This window comes from Haematobia irritans, chromosome 4 (assembly GCF_050003625.1).
Source record: "Haematobia irritans isolate KBUSLIRL chromosome 4, ASM5000362v1, whole genome shotgun sequence".
In the NCBI taxonomy this organism is placed as follows: Eukaryota; Metazoa; Arthropoda; class Insecta; order Diptera; family Muscidae; genus Haematobia; species Haematobia irritans.
In genome coordinates, this window is record NC_134400.1 from 88,669,153 (window position 1) to 88,688,287 (window position 19,135).

Consider the following 19,135-nt stretch of genomic DNA (forward strand, 5'->3'; position numbering starts at 1 on the left):
GTTTGGCTATAAACATTATATGTTTGGAACACAAATTTTTAAACACAATATTTTTGAGTGCAAGCATATAATGTTCATAAACTAGCATAACATGTTTGGGACATATATGTTAATATGTTAGAACATATTATGTTTGGGACATAAAATGTTTTTAAATATAATATGCTTGGATGCAAACATATATTAATTTAGAAATAGCCTATAAACATATATGTGTTTAGTAGCTTGGAGCGCTATTTAACAGGGAGCGATATTGAATTAAGTTGGTGGTTGTTGCTTGTTATTACAAAATTAACTTTTTAGTTTTCCTTGGGCAATTGATCAGCTACTTCTTTGATCCTTACAAACTGTGTGGTCCGCTGTTCGAATCCCCGTCCGGCAAAAGGTAAAATTAAAATAAAAAAAATCATACAATTGAATAATTTCTTCTACAATGTTGTTTGTATTACAGAAAAAGGTGCTAAGAACCAAAAAATCTCGTGGAAGTGAGAAAGATGTGGGGGAATATACAATTGGGCAGAAACAAAATTTTGAGCATTCAGGTCGAAAACCTATGTTGTTAGCACCTATATTACCTGTTTATTTTCATAATTCATTATGATTGTAAATATATAAATAAATAAATAAAATTTTGAGCACAATATTGTTTGGGAGAATTTTTTAAGCATATAATATTTTTGGGTGCAAAATGCTTCCAAACATATTATATGTTCACATAATAACATATTGTTTTTTGGAAGACAACATTATTGAATTTGGATGCAAAAATACAAAATGTTTGGAAATTGACTACCCAAACATATATTGTTTAGACCAATATGCTTTCAAACATATTATATATTGGAAGAGATCAAACATATAAATGTTTGGGCAATAGCCAAAAATGTATATGCTTGAAGCAAAATATGTTTGGGAGTATATGTTACAGAAGCGATTTTTTGTGAGCGTGTATAGTTGATTCTGTTAGTATGTCACTAATGTTGAGTCCTTTAAAAACGAGTTAACAACAACTTTATTTTCCTAATTAAGACTCGACTTCCAGTAAAAATTATGCTAGGTTTCAAGTAAAAAACGACTTTAAAATAAAGTGTTGAAAAACATGTCATATATTTGAACGATTTTTTGCTTTGTAGCCAAGATGCAAAAAGACAACAAATTTAAAGACAATTTCATTAAATGTAAAGAATTTTTCTGAATTATTAAAGTCAAGTTGACCTTAGCCCAAACATTTTTTCTTTAATGTTATGATACCCATTTTTAAGTAAAATCACTTAATTATAAGGACAATACGACTTCATTGAAAAGTTTATCGACTTTTGGACAAAGAAAAAAACTTTATACTAGAGAAATGCGTCTTCTATGCTAAGCAAATTTTGCATTCGTAGACCCAGAAAAAAGTGCCTTCGGAACTAAAGGAAGAAATATTCATCAATTTAGTTTAGCCAATTTAGTTCCATTATGTTAAATTTTTGTTTAAAATAATAAAATTTACTTGCTTCAGTAGAAAAAAATCCTAAACTGAAAGCAGTGAGGAATAGTCCATTAACTAGAATAAGGCATGGAATTTTAATAATACTGTTTTTTTTCGCTGGGTATAAGAATTTACTACTGAACAAGAAAATTTTATTCACTGATAACAAAGCATTGGTAAAAATGAACAAAATATGAACTAAAACCAAGTTTCCTCAAATTTAGTAAAATTTCGTATAAAATGATAATTCTGACTTCCTTTATTACAGAAAGCTTATCATACATACGAATAACACTTGGCATAACACTTTTAGTTCATTCGTACTAAGAAGTATTCAAGTTTTTTTAGTTGGAATCGCGTAGTTATGGTATATGGAAGGATTGTTAAAAAATAAGATAGTAAAATAATATAATAAATAAAAAATAAATATATAAAATATTTGTTATTTTAAATTAGTGAGAAAAAAATAAGTTCGTGATGGTGTATAACGAAACAAAACTGAATAACAACCGTCGTCTTCATTTTGGAATCTTCAATTAACAGGTAACATTCAGTGACGCTAACCTTTTGGAAAAAATTGGTTTATGATTTCTTATATTTGTAGGTATTGAAATTGTAAAAGAAGGACAAAATCGTTACTAAAAGTGAAAGGTTCAAGAAGAAGAAAAAATGTGGTTTACAGTTGATGATATTTAATGGAAATTGGAAATAGTGGAATAATAAAATAATATTTCAAGGCCAGTCGATGCTGTTGATTCTTAATAAATATATTTACGGCCAATTTCATGTAGCTCCGTTAGGCTTTAAATCCCAGTTAACAGAAAGTAAATTGCAAATATCTTCTCTCCGGTTAACTTTAACTAAAAATTTTTCGGCAGTTATGTTCCTAACTGGCATATGGAATATATAGGCAAGAAGACAGCTACGTCTATAATATGCACTGAAAAAATATTAACGTGAGGTCAAAGATTTCATGTGTTTAAAATACGAATACGAATTTTGCTTAGCATAGAAGACGCATTTCTCTAAAATAAAGCTATTTTCCTTGTCCAAAAGTCGATAAACTTTTCAATGAAGTCGAATTGTCCTTATAATTAAGTGATTTGACTTAAAAATCGGTATCTTAACATGAAAGAAAAAATTTATAGGCTAAGGTCAACTTGACTTTAATAATTCAGAAAAATTCTTTAAATTTAATGAAATTGTCTTTAAATTTGTTGTCTTTTTGCATCTTGACTACAAAGCAAAAAATCGTTCAAATATAGGACATGTTTTTCACAACTTTATTTTAAAGAAGTTTTTTACTTCAAACATAGCTTAATTTCTACTGGAAGTCGAGTCTTAATTTGGAAAATAAAGTTGCCGTTAACTCGTTTTTAAAGGACTTTGATAGCATATGAAGAAAAAAAGCTGAGAAAGCGAAAAATTAAAATTTGCTTCCAACATGCTCACAAAAAATCGCTTCTGTAACATATACTCCCAAACATATTTTGCTTCAAGCATATACATTTTTGGCTATTGCCCAAACATTTATATGTTTGATCTCTTCCAATATATAATATGTTTGAAAGCATATTGGTCTAAACAATATATGTTTGGGTAGTCAATTTCCAAACATTTTGTATTTTTGCATCCAAATTCAATAATGTTGTCTTCCAAAAAACAATATGTTATTATGTGAACATATAATATGTTTGGAAGCATTTTGCACCCAAAAATATTATATGCTTAAAAAAATTCTCCCAAACAATATTGTGCTCAAAATTTTATTTATTTATTTATATATTTACAATCATAATGAATTATGAAAATAAACAGGTAATATAGGTGCTAACAACATAGGTTTTCGACCTGAATGCTCAAAATTTTGTTTCTGCCCAATTGTATATTCCCCCACATCTTTCTCACTTCCACGAGATTTTTTGGTTCTTAGCACCTTTTTCTGTAATACAAACAACATTGTAGAAGAAATTATTCAATTGTATGATTTTTTTTATTTTAATTTTACCTTTTGCCGGACGGGGATTCGAACAGCGGACCACACAGTTTGTAAGGATCAAAGAAGTAGCTGATCAATTGCCCAAGGAAAACTAAAAAGTTAATTTTGTAATAACAAGCAACAACCACCAACTTAATTCAATATCGCTCCCTGTTAAATAGCGCTCCAAGCTACTAAACACATATATGTTTATAGGCTATTTCTAAATTAATATATGTTTGCATCCAAGCATATTATATTTAAAAACATTTTATGTCCCAAACATAATATGTTCTAACATATTAACATATATGTCCCAAACATGTTATGCTAGTTTATGAACATTATATGCTTGCACTCAAAAATATTGTGTTTAAAAATTTGTTTTCCAAACATATAATGTTTATAGCCAAACATATGAAAAACAGTCTTTTTCATCCGTGTAGTTGCTAATATAAGATATTTTGATAAAGCTCCCATAAACATGTTCCCCTTAATTTTTAAAATATGGAAATACCATATTTCAATGACATGACATAGTCGTTCGCAATAAATTGTTAATGTCAAGGAAACTTTCTCAAAATAGGTTTCACTTTTTTTTAGTGTATCCTCACTTCAATTCTGCGCTTCTTTGGCTCGGAATCAATCTTTAGTGCAAAGACAAAATCTTGGGTACGTAATCGTGCGTAATTTGCAACACCATTATGAATCGGCTGTAACAAGGGGTCCCTATTTATTGAGTTCAATTTTCCAGAAATTGATAAAAATCTTTTGCAACTCATGCGACTACTTAGGATGAACAAAATTGAAGTTCAAAACTTGTCATAAATTACAAGTAATATTTTTTCTGTGTGATAAGATTTTGATGTAGCTGTTCTACATACGTATCGCCCGTATTACATAAAGCACAAAAAAGTGAAAATTTTTGTGGGAAATATGAAATGCGTTGTGCGAAAATTGAACTAACTTCTATTTCGTGTTTTGAGATTTTCACAAGGAAAATTAAATGATCAGGTGTGGGGTTTAAATACCATTAACGAAATTACACCCTCCCACAAAAGAAACAAGTATATACAGCAGCAAGTTCGGCCGGACCGATTACACGCAGAGAAGAAACATGATTGCCACAATCATATTCGAAGAGCAAAATAATATGATAGGAGCTATTTTTGCGGCGACCATGTAACATTTTCACCTGCAACCATGTTGGCTCAGTGAACATGGTTCTAAGAAAAATATAATTGTCCTCATCTAAAATGTTAGGTTAGGTTAAAGTGGCAGCCCGATTAAGATTCAGGCTCACTTAGACTATTCAGTCCATTGTGATACCACATTAACTAAAAGTACCTATTACATATGGGCACTTCTAGTTTTAACCGCTGAACCTTCTTGATTATTTTTCTTTGTTGAACCAACCAGATTGTTCCAAAAACAGTAGCAGACTGCTTAAGTTAACGTTTTCCAGATCCGCCAGTAATCTGAAGCTATATGCCCTAAAAGTTGCTTGCGCTTTACACAAAATGCAGGACACTCACACAAGAGGTGTTTAATTGATTCTTTTTCCTCCGCATCATGACAGCTCATACAATAGTCATTATACTTCGCGCCAATAGTTTTTGCAAAATCGCCTATCAGGCAGCGACCCGTTATAGCAGATATCAGGAGTGATATCTGACGTCTCGAGAACATTAGCATATCTAGTGTGCGGATTAAGTTAAAATGGGGCCATATTTGCTTGGTGTCGTTACAACCCTTGCAATTCTCCCATCGAACATTTGCCATCATAACAGCCTTCTCACGCAGCATGAGCTTGCAGGTAGCTAGGGGCATACCAACAAATTCTAGTTCCCCTGGAATATGTAAGGTAGTCCCTAGCCTTGCCAACTCATCCGCTTCGCAGTTCCCCGGTATGTTCCTATGGCCAGGCACCCATATTAGGTGAATATTGTACTGCTCAGCCATCTCATTGAGAGATTTGCGGCAATCGATGGCCGTTTTCGAGTTGAGGAACACAGAGTCCAAGGATTTTATTGCAGGTTGACTGTCTGAGTATGTATTAATGCCCACATTTTTTGGAACATTACTTCTCAGCCAATTCGCCACCTCTCTTATTGCTAATATTTCAGCCTGAAAAACACTACAGTGATTAGGTAATCTTTTCGCTATTTGAAGTTCCAGATCACTAGAATACACTCCGAAACCCACCCGTCCATCCAATTTGGAGCCATCAGTGTAGAAATCTATATATTCTTTAGTTCCCGGGGTCTGTGTGCACCACGCCTCACTGTTGGGGATTAGAGTCTCAAACTTTTTGTCGAAAAGTGGACTCGCCAAAGTGTAATCCACTACGTTAGGCACATCTGACATTATTTTGAGGACAGAACTGTGACCGTAAACATTTTCCGACCACAGCGATAGTTCGCGCAACCGCACAGCCGTTGTTGCAGCTGACTGTTTGGCCAAAATGTCTAAAGGCAATAGATGCAGCATGACATTATGGGAATTTGTTCCTGTCTTGCTGAATGCGCCTGAAATACACAAACACGCCATACGCTGAACTTTATCTAAACCAGTCGGTTTCTGAAGTGCCGGCCACCAGACTACAACACCATATAGCATGATAGGTCTAACCATTGCCGTGTATAGCCAATGCACAATTTTTGGTTTTAGTCCCCACTTTTTTCCTATTGCCTTTTTGCACGAGTACAAAGCTACAGTTGCCTTCCTCGCCCTTTCTTCAATATTAAGCTTAAAGTTCAGCTTCCTGTCCAAAATAACGCCAAGGTATTTTGCACAATCACCAACGGGAATTTCAATACCCCCTAAGGAAATAGGCCTAACCGTGGGAGTTTTGCGATCTTTGCAGTACATGACTAATTCTGTCTTTGCAGGATTTACCCCAAGACCATTGTCTTTCGCCCATTGTTCAGTCATCCGGAGGGCCCTCTGAATAATATCTCTGATTGTGGATGGAAATTTTCCCCTGACTGCCAGAGCTACATCATCTGCGTATGCCACCACTTTTATCCTTTCTTTTTCTAGAGTAACCAGAAGGCTATTTATAGCAACATTCCAAAGAAGAGGTGATAGAACTCCTCCTTGGGGAGTGCCTCTGTTCACATACTTTTGTATGTTTGCTTGTCCTAGTGTAGCTGAAATACGTCTCTTCATTAGCAGTTCGTCTAACAGCCTAAGTATATATGGATCAACATTCAGAGTTGTCAGTCCATTTAATATCGAGCTCGGATGGACATTATTGAACGCCCCTGCGATGTCTAGAAACGCCACGATTGTGTATTCTTTGACAGATAGTGAGCTTTCAATAAAGCTGACTAGTTCATGTAGTGCGGTCTCAGTAGACCTGCCCTTCGAGTATGCATGCTGTCGTTTCGAGAACAAACTTGAATCGACGCTAGTTCTAAGATAAATATCTATCATCCTCTCCAGAGTCTTAAGTAGGAATGAGGATAAGCTGATTGGTCGGAAATCCTTCGCCCTCGAGTGAGAGGCTTTTCCCGCTTTAGGTACGAAAACGACTTTTGTTTCCCTCCACTTTCCTGGGATATATGATAAGTTGATACATCCTTTATATATCACCGACAACCAGGGGATAATTTTGTCAGTTACAGCTTGTAACTCCGCCGGAGTAATTCCATCAGGTCCGGGGGATTTGAATGGTCCAAAGCTATTTAGCGCCCATCTTATTCTAGTTTCCGATACAATTTCCTCGACAGGAAACGACCGCTGAGCAACTGTGGCACCGCCAGTACATGGTTCAACCGACTGATTTCCAGGAAAATGTGTGTCCAATAGTACCTCCAGCGTCTCCTCACTGGACGTTGTCCAATTTCCCTCCGATGTTTCAATGAAACCTGGAGCGGAGTTGGTGGATGCTAGAACCTTCCGTAGTCTGGAAGCCTCGGACGTATTCTCAATACTGCTGCAGTAGTCATTCCAAGAGTTATGCTGAGCCTTTCTCAGTTCTCGCTTGTATCCTCTCAGATTCCTCTTGTAAGCGTCCCAGTCCTCAGGGGCTCTGGTGGACTTTGCCTTGTTAAAGAGCTTCCTGCAGGATTTCCTCATATTACTTAATTCCGTAGACCACCATGGTGGTCGATGTTTCCCCCTTGGCTTTCCTCTAGGGCATGCAGCTTTCAGTGAGATGTTGAAGGCCTTAGTAATCCGCTCCACTGCGTGTTCGATATCTTGCACATTTCTCATATTTGTCTCTGTTATTTCCGGTATCATCATATTGAACGATTCCCTATACCTATTCCAGTCAGCTTTCCTAACATTTGGCGAAAATATGGTCTTGGTGATGTGAACATCAAATTTGAAACTGATGTAGCGATGATCTGAGAAGCTGTGTTCACTTAAAACATGCCACTCAGATATCATTTCATTCAGTTCTTGCGAGGCCAAGGTGATGTCCAAAACCTCTTGCCTGTTTTTAGTGACAAAGGTTGGGGCATCTCCCTTGTTGCAAACTACCAGATTAGTACGCAAAATAAACTCTATTAGCGACTCTCCCCTTGCATTAGTATCACTACTTCCCCATATACTATGATGCGCATTCGCATCGCATCCCATAATGAGTTTCGTCTTTGTTTTCAGTGACTCCTCAACTAAGGTCTTAACGGCACATGGAGGCATCTCCCTGTCATGTCCCATATAGACCGAAGATACCCAATATTTGCATTTGGCTATTTCTAAATTGGCAACGACAGTGTCTGCATTGCACATTGAAGGAAGCAGAAACAAGTTAAGCTCGTTTTTAGCAATTATACAGGCTCGAATTACATCATTACCAGTATACTGCAATAGTTTGAACCCCGGAGTACTTAATTCACATATTTTGTTTCTATACACATATGGTTCTTGAATAAGAACTATGTCTATGTCCCCTTTCATCAGGAGAACTTTTAAGGCAGCACATGCATAAAAAGAATTTTGTTTGAATGAAAAGACAATGGTCACGATCTAAAATGTTATGGAATTCGTCAAAAATGATTTCCTCCAAAACATGAACAAAAGAACATGGTCACAACATAAATGTTTTGATCTTTATGAAAAAACTTTTTTCGTCGTCGAAAAAAGAACGCCACTTGAGAAAAGAAAACACAAAATTAACTTTTTATACCCTGCGCCACACTGTGGAACAGGGTATTATAAGTTAGTGCATATGTTTGTAACACCCAGAAGGAGACGAGATAGCCACATGGTGTCTTTGGCAATAATGCTCAGGGTGGGTCCCTGAGTCGATATAACCATGTCCGTCTGTCCGTCTGTCTGTGAACACATTTTTGTGATCAAAGTCTAGGTCGCAATTTAAGTCCAATCGCCTTCAAATTTGGCACATGTTCCTAATTTGGTTCAGAATGGAACCCCATTGATTTTGGAAGAAATCGGCTCAGATTTAGATATAGCTCCCATATATATCTTTCGCCCGATATGGACTAATATGGTTCTAATAGCCAGAGTTTTGGCCCAATTTGGTTGAAATTTTGCACAGGGAGTAGATTTAGCATTGTAGCTATGCGTGCCAAATTTGATTGAAATCGGTTCATATTTATATATAGCTCCCATATATAGCTTTCGCCCGATTTACACTCATATGACCACAGAGGCCAATTTTTAACTCCGATTTAGTTGAAATTTTGCATAGGGAGTAGAATTAGCATTGTAGCTATCCGTGCCAAATTTGGTTGAAATCGGTTTAGATTTAGATATAACTCCCATGTATATGTTTTTCTGATTTCGACAAAAATGGTCAAAATACCAACATTTTCCTTGTAAAATCGCCACTGCTGAGTCGAAAAGTTGTAAAAATGACTCTAATTTTCCTAAACTTCTAATACATATATATCGAGCGATAAATCATAATTAAACTTTTGCGAAGTTTCCTTAAAATTGCTTCAGATTTAAATGTTTCCCACACTGAAAAAAAAACCTTCTTCAAATTGAAGAATTTCTTCATCAAGTTGATGAAAAAATTCCTTAATTTGGCTCCAATGATTTTTTCATCAATTCTATGAAATGCGTTTCATCAAAATCCGGAGATATGAAATATTTCATCAAATTGAAGAAATCTTCTTAGAAATTGATGAAGTTATCGGCATCAATTTTGATGCAGCCCTTCATCAATTTGAACATTACTTCATCAAAACTGATGAACATCTTCATCAATATTGAGGAAGCTGTTCATCAATATTTATGAAGCTATTCATCAATATTTATGAAATTTCTTCAAAATGATGATTTTTCATCATATTTGAAGTATACTTTCATCAAAAATTCTTATAAATTGTGAAGAAATTTCTCAAAATATATGACACATTTCATATAATGTATGAAACTTCTTCATTGTGATGAAATGTTTCATATATTATATATGAAATGTTTCTTCAAATTTGATGAATTTTCATAATGTCTATGAAATGTTTCATCAGAGTAAAATTGTTTCTTCAATTTGATGAAACATTTCATACATTATGTATGAAGCATGTCATCAACTTTGATGAAACTTCATTGAATCTATGAAATATTTTCATTGGAGCCAAATTGTTGAAATTATTTCTTCAATTTGATGAAACATTTCATATATAATTTATGAAACATTTCATCAATATTGAAGAAATTTCATTGGATTGATGAAATATTTTCACTGGAGCCAAATTGTTGAAATTATTTCTTCAATTTGATGAATCATTTCATATATAATTTATGAAACACTTCATCAACATTGAAGAAATTTCATTGGATTAATGAAATATTTTCATTAGAACCAAATTATTTCTTCAATTTGATGAAATATTTCATACATTGTTTACAAAATATTTCTTCAAAATTAATGAAATTTCTAATTAACTATGAAATATTTTCTTTAATCAGAGCGAAATTAATGAAAATATTTCTTCAACTTGACGAAATGTTTCATATATAACGTACAAAACATTTCTTCAAATTTGATGACATTACGGAAATGTGACAAAATTTGAAGAAAACATTTCTTTCTACATTCTATATGAAACATGTTATATGAAAAGTGTATGTTAATTTTAAATTTGGAATTTTTAAGGTTTTTGGTTCTTACAAATATATAAAGTATGTTTTTGTTACAGCAAAATTAAAATAAATTCATGTGTGGTTAAATTAATATATATTTAATCAAATCAAATAATTAAATTAATGAAATATTCAATTAATATAATTATTAAAAACATATATGTAAAAAAATTAGATGAAAGTCATATATGTTTGAGGCGAAATATATATATATATATATATATATATATATATATATATATATATATATATATATATATATATATATATATATATATATATATATATATATATATATATATATATATATATATATATATATATATATATATATATATATATATATATATATATGACTTTCATCTAATATGCTTATATGTTGTCAATTTTGGTAAGTTCGTCTAAGAGAATTGAGCATATTTAATTATCCTTAATGTTTCCTTTAATTTCGTATAGGTAGTTCTCAATAAAAGTCATGAAATTTTCACAAGCATTTGGATACATGCAATACTTTGAAGCAAACGTCTACAGATTTCAAGAAATGTGCAATTTTTATAAACGCTCCATCTATGTATACAAATACAGGCTAAATTTTTGTTTCGATACTTCCAACATCTACAATAAATGGCTGAATGTTTTCCTTTTTCTGCTTTAAGTTGTCCAAATAATTTTCTAACGCTTGCATAGTTGTGTCGGTATAAAAAAATGAATTTTAAGAATCTTGGATTGTATATCGCACAGATATTTTTTTCCTCGCTTCATTTTTCGAAACACGTCTGGCAGTTGGAATTAAATGATAATGTAGACACCGCAATATTTTTACCGCAAACATATCAGGATCTGAAATTAAAATATTAAGTATTTATGGTTCGAAAAATTTAAAAAGATGTTTACCTTTCCGTGCTGCATCATTATTAAGAGAAGTGATCAATTTTGTTGGTATGTCGTCCTTGAAATGATTGGATTTTTTTTTTAAGTAAAAAAATACGCACAATCTGTTCATTCCAGTTTTCAATTTTATCGTGAAGTCAATATTTATCTGCGAAAGACGTTAATCTATAAATATCAAAACAAACAACAATATAAATATATACATACCAGTACAGATGCGTCCATTTTGTTGAAATATCTCCAATATTCTGTCATTCTTCAAAAATTTGTTTGAGGCGAAATTGTGAACAAGCTCCCCATTTGGAGTAAAATAAGTCTATATTTAACTTCTCATATTGGGAGCCACCGTGGTGCAATGGTTAGCATGCCCGCCTTGCATACACAAGGTCGTGGGTTCGATTCCTGCTACGACCGAACACCAAAAAGTTTTTCAGCGGTGGATTATCCCACCTCAGTAATGCTGGTGACATTTCTAATAACAGTTTGGGCGTCCTCTTCTGGGTCTGGAAAAAATAATAGAAATTAAACGAAATAATTTAGACAACACACTAATTAACTTACGAAACTCAATTTTAGATATTTGTCTTTCACGAGCTTTTACCATGTCCGTACTTCTCTCCTTTAAAATGGAACGTAAAAGTCTTTTAGAGTTGTGAAATTTGGCATAGATTTTCCCACGTCGTTCGGTACGGTAGTACGTCAGCTTTTCCTTTGGATACATTTCTAAAATTTGATTTTCAAGTTGGTAGCTAGTCGTAAGCGACATCACGACATTTAATCACGCTTTCGTGAATACTTTGCGCGTCTTTTCGGCACAAATTTTTCTTTCCATATAAGCACGTAACAAATTCTAAAACATTTGATTTTAATACATTAATTTTTTCACGGCCACTTCCACTGTTAATTGCTGCTTTTGCGCCATTTTCATATCCTACATATTCGATGCATTCTCCATTGTTCACTTCCAATTTTTTTTTGTATCACCACTGTTTTATGTTTTGTTTTGCATTCTGCTTGTGCATGATCAGCATGATTTTTTTCACATGCTTTTGGAAATGATTTCAGTATCCATAAGACTGTCCACAACAGAAATAATTATCGGTTTTCTTTAATAAATGGTTCACAAATGTTTGACAAATTTCTTATGTTCTTTAAAGCCTTGTTTGCATAAAAACACAACATTTTAACCAGCTTCTTAAAAAATTACCACTCTCACACAAATTCCACTATTTTACCAGGACACGACCGTTCGACGAGAAAGCTAAGAACAAACTGACTAGTTAGAGAGAGAATTACCAAATGAGCTTATTTTGTTGTTGTTGGTCTGCTCCATACCAAATTTCATATTTGTTAAATTCTATTTTTCTATTTTGCATATAAAAACAGTAATTATTTATTTATTTTATCAATATTTATTTAAATATTTGGGAATTTGTAAAACGTCAGATAAATGTTATGAAACTTTCTTCAAAATTGATGAAATTTTCTTCAATTTGACGAAATCTTATGAAATGTCATCAAAATTAATGACGGCTTCATAAAAATTGATGAAAATTTCATCAAAATGAATAAAAGTGAAGAAATTTTCATCAAATTAAAGAAAATGTCTTCAAAATTTAATGAGTATCGGAAAAATTAAAATGTTATGTAAGTTTTATGAAAATTTCTTCAAAATTGATGAAATTTTCTTCAATTTGATGAAATGTTATGAAATTTCATCAAAATTGATGACAGCTTCATAAAAGTTTATGAAAATTTCATCAAAATGAAGACAAGTGAAGAAATTTTCATCAAATTGAAGAAAGTTTCTTCTCCATTTCGAGAGTATTGCGAAATAACAAAAAAGGTATATATTATGAAACTTTCATCTAAATTGATGAAATTGTCTTTAAATCGAAATTATATATATTTGATAAACAGTTTCATAAAATTTTATGAAATTTGGTTGACGACACATTTCTAAAAACTTATGAAGAGGTGATGAACTGTTTATGAAACATTTTCATCATTTTTTCAACAAAACAGTTTTTCAAATGTATGAAAATGTCATGCATTTGATGAAAATTTTCATCAAACTTGATGACGAAGTGATGAAGAAATAATAAAATGTTTATGAAACAGATTCATCATTTTTTGTTTAAAATTTTTCTTAAAATATATGAAAATTTCATATAATTGATGAACAATTTCATCAATTTTTTGAAATTGGTTTGATGAAACATTTCCATGAAGTTATGAAGTAGTGATGAAATGTTTTTATGAAGCGATGAAATGTTTATGAAAAATTTTCATCATTTTTCATCAACATTGATTTTCAAATGTATGAAAATTTCATCAGTTAAATGAAAACGTTCATCAAATTTGATGACGAAGTGATGAAGAAGTAATGTAATGCCTATGAAATATTTTCATCAATTTGTTTCCTAAAATTTTCTTCAAATATATGAAAATTTCATATAAATGATGAAGCTTTTCATCAAATTTGTTGAAATTGAGTTGATGAAATATTCCCATGAAGTTATGAAGAAGTGATGAAGTGTTTTTATGATGCGATGAAGAGTTTATGAAACTTTTTCATCATTTTTTCTCAAAAATTTCTTCAAATCTATGAAAATTTCATTCATCTGCTGAAATTTTTCATCAAATTTGATGATGAAAATGTTGATGAAGTGATGAAGAAGTGATGACTCGTTTTTATGAAGCGATGAAATGTTTATGAACCATTTTCATCATTTTTTCTCAAAAATTTCTTCAAATCAATGAAAATGTCATATATATGATGAAAATTTTCATCAAATTTGATGAAACTGGGTTGATGAACACGCTTCATCAAAATTGATGAAGGATATTTTTTTGAGTGCATATTTATCTACTAACATTGTGTTCTACCCTAGTGCATTAGCCGACTTAAAATTTGGGTCTATAGATTTTGTAGAAGTCTATCAAATTCTGTCCAGATCGAGTGATATTTAAATGTATGTATTTGGGACAAACCTTTATATATAGCCCCCAACACATTTGACGGATGTGATATGGTATCGAAAATTTAGATCTACAAAGTGGTGCAGGGTATAATATAGTCGGCCCCGCCCGACTTTAGACTTTCCTTACTTGTTTTATTTGTTGTTATTTATTTATAAACTAATTCATTGGTTATTTGTATTTATAATGTCGTGCAAGCAAACATCATATATTTTTACACACTCTATTTCAACAATAAGTAATCATTCCATATTTACTTCGTGCCCATCAAATGTACCAACGCAGACATCATGTAACTGCACATAAAAATAAATTATACCATATATCAAAATACAGAACAAAAAACAGGTACATTTTTTCAATTACACATTCCTTTTTTGTGTTCACATAAAACCACGTGCCACTTCTGAATAAATAAATTAACACAAAACGCAGTAATTCCGTATTCTCCGTCCATTCCAAGAAACAATCCAACACACGACTGACGCGCAAAATGAAAATCGTGTGTACCTGCTCAATGTTTTTATAAAATCCTTTTCGCTGCAACAAAATTAAAAAATTAAATGGTCACGAAAACAATGTACATGGTCTTTATGGCCATGTAATGGTTCTAGACATGTCTATACGTAACCTATAAAAATACTTTTTTCTTTGCAAAAAAGTAAACAAAGTGAATGGTCAGGTACATGATTTTCCCGACCATGTAATGGTCTCAAATTCTATCATTTAAATAATAGAACATGTTTGCAGCATTTGAGAACCATTTAAATGCTTATTGCCAACATATATTTTTCTCCGCTCGAAAGTAATTTTAAAAAGCCAAAATACACGGTTTTCGCGACAATTACCTACTCTAGTCAGATAAGTGCGCCTTCTATACCCTCAAGAAGTGAAATCGGTCTATATGGAGGCCTTACCAAATGGACCGATAAAAACTAAATCCGATACACGATTTTGCAAGTATAAAATACCAATATGTTTACATGTTCAGGAAAATCGGATAAAAAATACGGTTTCCAGAAACCCAAGGAATTAGATCGGGATATCGGTCTTATGGGAGCATGGACCGATACTCAACGTTTTCGGCACACCTCTTTATGGTCCTAAAATACATTGAGATTTCAAATTTCAGGCAAATTGGATAAAAACTAGGGTTTATAGAATCCCAAACAATAAAATCATTTCTTGCGCACCTTTTTATGGTCTTTAAATATCTCTAGATTTTCAATTTCAGGCAAATTGGATAAAAACTACGGTTACTATAAGACCAAGAAGTAAAATCGGGAGATCGGTCTATATGGGGGCTATACCAAAACATGGAGCGATACTCACCATTTTTGGCACACATCTTTATTGTCCTAAAATACCTCTAGATATCCAATTTCAGGCAAACTGGATAAAATCTACGGTTTCCAGGATCCCAAATCGGGAGGTCGGTTTATATGGGGACTATATCAAAACCTGCACCATCTTCGAACTTGACCTGCCTGCCATACAAAATTTCGGCATGATTGCTTCATTATTGAAGACTATAGCGTGATTGCAACAGACAGACAGACGGACATGGTTATATCGTCTTAACATTTCTCCCATATCAAGAATATATATACTTTATATGGTCGAAATCGATATTTCGATGTGTTACAAACAAATACAAATGACAAACTTATTATACCCCCGTCAGCATTCTATGGTGGTGGGTATAAAAATTAACTAAAAGTAAGGGAAAAATTATTGGCGTCGAGCCATGACCGCAGAGAAGGATATATGATCACCACCTAGAGCAAAATGTTATGTTTGTATGGGGAACATGTAACAATTTTGCCATAAAAATTTTGTTTGTTTCTGTGTACTTGAGAATTAAAAATACAAGTTTGATTGCCGCAATCTCAAATATGAGTCAGGTCCGTAGTGCAAATTTTGTACCACTGCTGGGTGGATTACGATATATGTTCGCCTTCACCTTTCGGATCATTTCAATTACCTGGCAGTTAAAGACCACTGAAGAAAAGCGTTCGAAATTTTTTGTCTTTACTATTGATTCCGAGGCAAAGAGGCGGAGAATTGAAATAAGGATTCATTTAAGGTACAAGTCTCTTAAATTTGAATGTTGCATACAATTTTTAATTTATTCGAGGAAACAATTTTCAATTTACTCGTTTTTTCAGCTTTTGTCTTCATGAGCTATCAGTCTTTTAGAAACGTGTTAACGACGGCTTACATTTCCAAATTCAGACTCGACTTCAAGTTGTAAGTAAAAAAGAGCTTTAAAATAAATGATCGAAAAACATGTCCTAGTTTTGAACTTTTCCAAAAGTCAACAAATTGAAAGATGATGTCATTAATAAGAGTTTTTCTGTTTTTTACGAGCTTGAGATCTATATGTATTTTTTATTTTTCTTCAATATTTCGCAATTTCATTGAAGGAAAATAAAACAAGTATATACGGCCGTAAGTTCGGCCAGGCCGAAGCTTATGTACCCTCCATCATGGATTACGTAGAAACTTCATCTAAACACTGCCATCCACATTCGAATTACTTAAGTTGCGGTAACGCTTGCCGATGGCAAGGTATCTTAAAACCTCCTAACACCATCTTCTAAATTGTATGTAAGCCCATACGTGGTATATATTAAATCAAAAAAGATCGATCCAATACGTATATAGTTCAGTTTGACAAAGTAGACATAAAAATTTGACAAAATTTTCTACAGAAATAAAATTTTAACAAAATTTTCTATAGAAATAAAAATTTCACAAAATTTTCTATAGAAATAAAAATTTTGACAAAATTTTCTATAGAAAGAAAATTTTGACAAAAATTTCTACAGAAATAAAATTTTAACAAAATCTTCTATAGAAATAAAATTTGACAAAATTTTCTACAGAAATAAAATCTTGGTAGATTATTTTTGGCTCGAATGGCAACCATGATTATGAACCGAATAAAATTTGAACAAAATTTTCTATAGAAATAAAATTTTGTCTAAATTTTCTATAGAAATAAAATTTTGACAATGATGAAAATTTTATTATGAACCGAATAAAATTTTAACAACATTTTCTATAGAAATAAAATTTTGACAAAATTTTCTATAGAAATAAAATTTTGGTAGATTATATTTGGCTCTAGTGGCAACCATGATTATGAACCGATATGGACCAATTTTTGTGTGATTGGACCAATTTTGGTATGGTTGTTAGCGACCATATACTAACACCACGTGCCTAATTTTAACCGGATCGGATGAATTTTGCTCCTCCAAGAGGCTCCGGAGGTCAAATCTGGAGAATGTTTTATATGGGGGCTATATATAATTATGGACCGATATGGACCAATTCTGGCACGGTTGTTAAAGATCATATACTAACACCATGTTCCAAATTACAACCGGATTGGATGAAATTTGCTTCTCTTGGAGACTTCGCAAGCCAAATCTGGGGATCGGTTTATATGGGGGCTATATATAATTATGAACCGATGTGGACCAATTTTTGCATGGTTGTTAGAGACCATATACCAATATCATGTACCAAATTTCAGCCAGATCGGATGAAATTTGCTCCTCTTTGAGGCTTCGCAACCCAAATCTGGGGATCTGTTTATATGGGCGCCATATATAATTATGGACCGATGTGGACCAATTTTTGCACGGTTATTAGAGACCATATTCCAATACCATGTACCAAATTTCAGCCGGATCGGATGCAATTTGCTCCTCTGTGAGGCTTCGCAAGCCAAATCTGGAGATCGGTTTATATGGGGTCTATATATAATTATGGACCGATGTGGACCAATTTTTGCATGGTTGTTAGAGACCATATACTAACATCATGTACCAAATTTCAGCCGGATCGGATGCAATTTGCTCCTCTTTGAGGCTTCGCAAGCCAAATCTGGAGATCGGTTTATATGGGGGCTATATATAGTTATGGACCGATGTGGACCAATTTTTGCATGGTTGTTAGAGACCATATACCAACATCATGTACCAAATTTCAGTCGGATCGGATGAAATATGCTTCTCTTAGAGGCTCCACAAGCCAAATCTGGGGATCGGTTTATATGGGGGCTATATATAATTAAGGACCGATATGGACCAATTTTTGCATGGTTGTTAGAGACCATATACCAACATCATGTACCAAATTTCAGCCGGATCGGATGAAATTTTCTTCTCTTTGAGGCTCCGCAAGCCAAATCTGGGGATCGGTTTATATGGGGGCTATTTATAATTATGGACCGATGTGAACCAATTTTTGCATGGTTATTAGAGACCATATACCAACGTCATGTACCAAATTTCAGCCGTATCGGATGAAATTTGCTTCTCTTTTAGGCTCCGCAAGCCAAATCTGGGGATCGGTTTATATGGGGGCTATATATAATTATGGACCGATGTGGACCAATTTTTGCATGGTTGTTCGAGACCATATACCAACACCATATACCAAGGCTCCACAAGCCAAATCTGAGGGACCCTTTATATGGGGGCTATACGTAAAAGTGGACCGATATGGCCCATTTTCAATACCATCCGACCTACATCGACAACAACTACTTGTGCCAAGTTTCAAGTCGATAGCTTGTTTCGTTCGGAAGTTAGCGTGATTTCAACAGACGGACGGACGGACATGCTTAGATCGACTCAGAATTTCACCACGACCCAGAATATATATACTTTATGGGGTCTTAGAGCAATATTTCGATGTGTTACAAACGGAATGACAAAGTTAATATACCCCCA